Here is a 6,830-nt window from a genome sequence, read left to right on the forward strand (position 1 = left end):
CACGCCCCACCGGGGTCGCCAGCTGCCCCCCACGAGCGGCTCTCCGGCACGGCCACGACTCCAGGACACAGAAACCAATCTCTTAACTAGCTAACTTTTAATAGAAATTCTTCCAGGGTCAATAAGTAAAATAGCAGAAATTCAAAACCGCGCGGCCGCTATCGCGGCCGCGCGACATCATTTTATTCTTAAACCAAGTTGTAGAAAGCAAATCATTTCACAACGCTGTTTCAGCATGTCTGATTGGGGGGGGGGGGTGGGTCGTAAACTCTTAACAATAATTGTGCATCTTCTATCGAAATAATCTATCTAGTCAAAGTAGATAGAGTATTAACTAGAACTCATCTACCTCACAAGAATTGGGAGGGGTGGGAGGTGGGGGTCTATTGGGGTTCGGGGTTAAAAATGAGTATTGGTAAAGGGAAATGTGTTCGGTATCTACATGACTGAGACCTAAACCCGAAAGCTCTGTAACTTTTCCCACAGTGATTCAATAAACAAATAAATTATAAAAAAAAAAAAAAAAAATATTTACAAAGTAAAGAATATATTTTTATATAATCCACTACCTAAAAAGTCTTGAAATATATTTTTAAGACAAAATTGAATAAAATACAGCATATTAAGATACAAAAAAAAAAAAAAAAGGAAAGCTATATGTCTGTACTTATCAAGCAGAGAGATATTTTCTAGGCATTTACAGAGGCTACTGTAGAACATTCATTTTCGTATCAAGCAAGCTCACCATTTTTCATCAGTCGCCTTTATTATTTTTTCATATGCCCCAGGAACCAGTATAAAAGACACTTGTGATTTTAAACCCCCTAATTCATTCCTTCCTTCCTTCCTTCCTTCTTCCTTCCTTCCTTCTTTCCTTCCTTCCTTCCTTCCTTCCTTCCTTCCTTCCTTCCTTCCTTCCTTCCTTCCTTTCTTTCTAAATTCACATATATAGAATGTAAATCACATTAATATACAGCTTCATTGTTTATTTATTTGTTTGGGGTCACACCTACTGTGCTCAGGGCTTACTCCTGGCTCTGTGCTCAGGATTCACTTCTGATCGTGCTCAGGGGAACTTCTAGGTGCTCACAATTGAAGCTGGGCTGGCTTTGTGCAAGGCAAACCCCCTATCAGCTAAACAATCTTCCTGGCCCAATATCCAGCTGTTAATTTTTATTAATTTTAACTTGACTGATGTTTGTTGAACTGCAGCATATATTGGAATCTAAAATTATACAAAGCAGGGTAACTGTATGTAAAAGCTAATATTTTAAAACTGGATTCAAGAAGCCATGCAGATTATTGGGGGTCTGAGGCAGTGGACCACACTGTGCAGTGCTCATGAGGTACTCCTTGCTCCGTGCTGAGGGTCAGTCCCTGGTGGCATGCAGGTCCTATGAATTAACCCCACTATTTTTCTCTGACCTTATATACAAATTCTTAAAATATGGGGGCAACAACTGACACTTGTTTGATCGTGTGCACCTCAGAGTAACTTAAACATTGTCAGAAGGTAGCCCTGAGCACAGATCCAGGAGCAAACCTTGAACACAGAAAGAGGACTAGGTCTTAAGGACATATTGAACTGAAATCATCCACCTCCCATGATAAGCAAGGTGAGGGGCTGAGGGTTATTGATGCCTGAACCTGGCTGGATCCCTGGCACAGCACACCATGTCACCCCAGCACTGCCAAGTGTGGTGCCAGGTGCCCTCACTAGCGTCCTCAGCCTCATACTGAACTCTGGGGAAGGTAGATTCAGTATTACCAATTGCAGTTATGAAGCCTTGAGTACTACTTAAGATGCCTCTCAAAATATATTTTTTTAATTTTTCCTCACTTACTATATCAAAGAATATTAATTAAATAAATATGTCAGACACTCTACTAGCTAAAATTTGGAATTTAAGAAGAAATTTGCAAATCATTAGCATATCATCAGAGCAAATAAAGCAGTCATGTAGGGAAATATAGGTATACCAGCTATACCACAGCAATGCAAGATATTCAATAAAATACAAAGGTGAGTTTATTAATTTTATAACTCAGTAGTTTACTTTTATACAGAGTATATTGAGAGGAAGTAAAAATATGTGTATCAGCAAAATAAGTGAAGAACTCAATGAATTGGAAAATAATAGGTGTTGGGTGAAGGAGGAAATAAATTAAAAAATATTAAGTTGCTTTCTAAAGTGTGTGATGGAAACTCTGGAAAAATTGAAGGGAAACATGAAGTGTATGAAGTATTCGTTAATATTTAGGTGATGGAGTTCATAAAAAATGGAGAATTTGTTGGGGACAAAATATTTTTAATTTCAAGCTCATTTGTTTCTAGTTGTGCAACCTCAACTTGTTGCATAAGCAGTTTTATTGCTAAGAGTGTGGGGGATAATATTTCCTCTCTGGTTGTTATGAGGAGTAATACAGACACAGAAAGTGAAATATTTGACAAATTTAATGACTCTATCGAGAATCAAGGACATAAGGAATTATCAAATGTTTATTGAGGTGAGGAATATTTTCATCTTTTCACCTTCAACAATTCTAAAAACCTTAAGTATTCACTCAATATAGCACAGAATTGTTTTGGAAAATGTGCTTCCTAGTCTATTTTGTATCCAATGATCTGTAAAAAACAAACTATTTTATGCTAAGATCTCTTTAATTATATGACACTTCAAGTTTAAAGTTTCTTCTATTCACTTTTTCAAAATTCATACCATTTAGGTTGAGTAAAAGTGTTTTCAACTTCCCACTGAAGTCTTTCTAGATATTTTTCACCTTAGCCAAAAGATACCATATCTCCATGCAGTTCTGACAGCACTCTGGACATTATTTTCTTATAGTTTTATGACATTCCATTCCACACATTTCATTAAATCAATAAATAATTTCCCATTATCACAACCTTAAGGACAATCGACTCATCAGCTCACTTCATTCTCACTTTATTTAGTCAACCTACTTGACTTTTTCCATGCTTTCTAGAGGCACTGTGATTTATAGTAATGTTAATTAGAGGGTTATGCACACACATTCTAACACCACACCTGCCACCCAAGTGCCCACTTACCTCCACCACTCTTTATTGTTATCTTTCATTTGGCTAAAATCATCCTCTGTCTTTATCTTGTTAGACTTATGTCACTTACCATAATCTCAAGTTTCATTCGCATTATTAAAAGATTTCATCTTATATTTCAAATAGAATAGTGTTCCATTGAGTAGATATGCAACGTCACTGTCCAGTCGTGTGTCATGGTCATTAAGGTGAGTAACATGTCTTGGCTATGGTAATGGTATTGAAATGTACATTCACACTGGTGGAAATATTTGGAAATATTTAGTTTTAGTAAATGTACATTCACACTGGTGGAAACCCTTGTGGAAACAGTATGGTGATGTCTTTAAAAAGTAAGAATAGAGTTCCCATATTACCAAACAATTTTCCTACTTGCTTTGTACTCACAGGACACAAAACCATTCATTCAAAGGAACATACACACACCATTATTTTGCAATATTTATCTCTACATCTAGAATATGGAATTAATTCAGGTGTCCAAGAACAAATGAATGATAATAAAGTTGCAACATACATATACAATGATATACTACACAGATAGCTGCAAGGCAGAATGAAATCATGTAATCTGCTCCAATTGGATGGAACTGAAAGCATATTATGTTTAGTGAAGTAAATCAGAAGAAGAAAGACAAATATTGGAAGAAATCAGTTCTCTGTAGTATATAGAATAATAGGACAAGGGTGAACAAGGCATCAAAGGGGTGATGGCTAGATTACCCTGGAACCTGGGCTATAGAACTAAGTATGGAAAGAAAGAAACTGATGGGAGCAAATAAAAAAGAGGTGGATGGTGGGTAATAGGGAGGGACCAAGGTCCAGGGGTAGGGGATCCAGACATGCTGGTGGTGAAAAGGTATTAGCTAATTATATATCTGGACTATAGACCAGCAAAACTGGATGCAGCAGACCCAAATGACGATGATCAAATTAAAAATGTGCCTGTCAAGTAAGCAGGTGGGGGGGGGGAGTGAGAAGGGGAGCATGGATGGAGTGAGACTGGTGATGGGATAAGCGTTGAAAAATTGTACACCTGAAACACAACTCTGAATAACTTTGTAAATCATTATATCTAACTTAAAATAAACCAGTACATTTTTTAAAAAAGAGAATATAACTAAACTCTCACCTGTTTATCCCCAATCGTGTTTCTATATGAAAGCTATATGTATTAAATTGCAGTAACTAAGATACTTTCACTCATATCAGTGTATTAACTAAGTTCATCAGTGTCCTCATAAACGGTATCCAGGTGAATATAAATTTTGCATTCTCATCATTGCTCAAGTGACTTTTTTTTTTGTTTACTTCTGTGAATCCCTCTCATTATTTTGCTTTTTTCTTTATGGTAAAAATTACCTGTGTGAATAGAACTGTATCAGTTCTTTCTAAGAATAGCTATTTTGTCCTTAAGTCTCAGCTTAGATAAAGTCTCCTCAGAGCCAGTTTTCCTAAACATTTGCAGGGTTAACTTTGTATACAGTAGTAATCAAAACTAAATAACCCCCCCCCCCAACATACATGTGTAAATTAAATAAATTAAATTTACTCACATAATAGAATTAGGTGGATAGAGATGAAAAGGTGATTGATTATATTTGCCACTTAATTATGTCAGTGGAGGGGAAGGAGTGCTATTTTAAAGGTTGTCTCATAGCAAAAAGCCACATTTCCTAGTTAATTCTCTTAAAGCAGCCTTCTCTGAAACCCAGTGAAAAGTTTCCAGTTATTTATCCCTGACCCAAATTTAGTCACCTAAAACAAACCAAATTAATAAATATTTAAGAGTCAAAAATTTAAATCAGTATGTATTTAAAAAAAGAAGAAATTTAATATACGTGCTGGAGGTATTTACCATATTCTATATAAATTAACACCATTTCCTCCCCTGCATATTAATTAATAGTAAATGCTCTCATCCCTCCTCTTCTACCAGTCATGAGTTCCAGACCATTTTTCAAGAGACAAAACTTCCTCCAGCATTTTTTTTCTCCTCCCCACCATTTTATCAGACATCTCCTCTTGGTAGGCATCTAAATTCATATTTAAATACTAATGTGATAACACTATATTTATCAGGGAAAGAAAGCGATATCCTTTATTTGAATTCTAATTGATGGAGACATTTCAAATTCCATTTGGCAAGAGAGCACAGTTTGCAAATAATAAGTTTGAGGAGATTCTCTAGAGCATACTGGTGCATGCCAACTGGAGGTTGGATTTAAATAATTAGTGGAATCACCATTTATCTGCTCGAAATGTGATATTTTTACTCTTCACATTACTGCCTCAGAGATCAAATCCAGAAAGCTTGTCTTCCAGGGACTTCAAGATCTACTGCTTTGATTGAGCCACAGGGAAATTTTAACTTCAGCTGAGAGTCAGAAGTTATGTTGGTAACACTGAATCATTATCTATGAGGAAAAAAATCACAATTAACAATCTCCTAGTGGGAAAGCAAGACTTACTAATGAGCAAAAAGCATTAGTCAGAACTCATTTTTTTTTCTGTTTTCACTCACAGGATGTGGCACATTTTTTATAAAAAAAAAAAAAACACAATTCCACAGTTTATCTTTGCCCAGATCCACTCTGAATGGTTGAGTTCAGTAATGATGGAACCTTGGGGGAACTCGACACACCACATACTGGCTTCATCTAAAAATTCTGAAGTGAGAGGAAAGAGTATGCTTCTTTTATAACTAAGCAAACTTGAGATTTTCTTGTCCTATATATGTTACCCAAGATGTTTGAGAAAGAAATAGTATATGTGCTGCCTGCATCATCTTCATAAAGACTAATCACATGTAGAATATTTTGCTAGTGAAAACACGATGACCAGATATTAAATTCAAGGCCATAGTTGCTCCTTGGTATTAATTTTTTCATAGTACTTTGAATTGGTAGGAACAAATACAAAGTTTTCTTCTTATGCCGAGTTTTAATTTTTGCCATTAATTAAATGTAACTTTATAAACAATTAGTCCATTTTATCTGACCACTTCTTTACCTAGATGTCATTATGTAAACCTCCACTTGAGGGTACAAAGTGTTACGAACCAAATGTAACCAAACAAATCATGTAACCTTTGCCTTATTATGTGGTGTTTATCCCTAGATCCTGGGAAGTTTTACATAACTTTTCAAAAAAAAAATGTAAAAGATAGATTTTACTTTTTTTTCGTTCCAGACCCTTCTATTTTTATACCATGAACATAATTTTAGTACTCTTCTTTCGTGACAGCTTATGACATGGGTCAAACAATACAAGACTCATCACCACTTCTTTGTTTGCTAGCAACTTTAGAACAATTGAACTGCACAATCGTATTGATCCATAAATAAATGAGAGAGTATTTGATTGACAGTTACTGTTCATGTTGAACTACAAAACAAACCCAACAGTGCCATAACTAACTGGAAGGAAAATGGAGTAGATGGTAACTTTGATGGAATGCGAAAATAAAAAGGAACAGCAAGATTAAGACTTTTCTCAATAATTATATTTATAGATATATATGTTATAGTTTGGTAACAAACAGAACTTTCAATATTAGAAGATTAATATTAATCACTTATCACTTAATCACTTAATCCCCGTTATTCATCGATTTATTCGAGCGGGTGCCAGTAATGTCTCCATTCATCCCGGTTGCGTGCTAGCGTAGCCCAATGGAATCTGTTCATTCTAGGAACATGCAGAGCCTCAAACCGATCATTTAGGGTCTTGACGAAGAAGTCTGACC

This window comes from Sorex fumeus, unplaced genomic scaffold (genome assembly GCF_029834395.1).
Source record: "Sorex fumeus unplaced genomic scaffold, SorFum_2.1 ptg000240l, whole genome shotgun sequence".
Lineage (NCBI taxonomy): Eukaryota > Metazoa > Chordata > Mammalia > Eulipotyphla > Soricidae > Sorex > Sorex fumeus.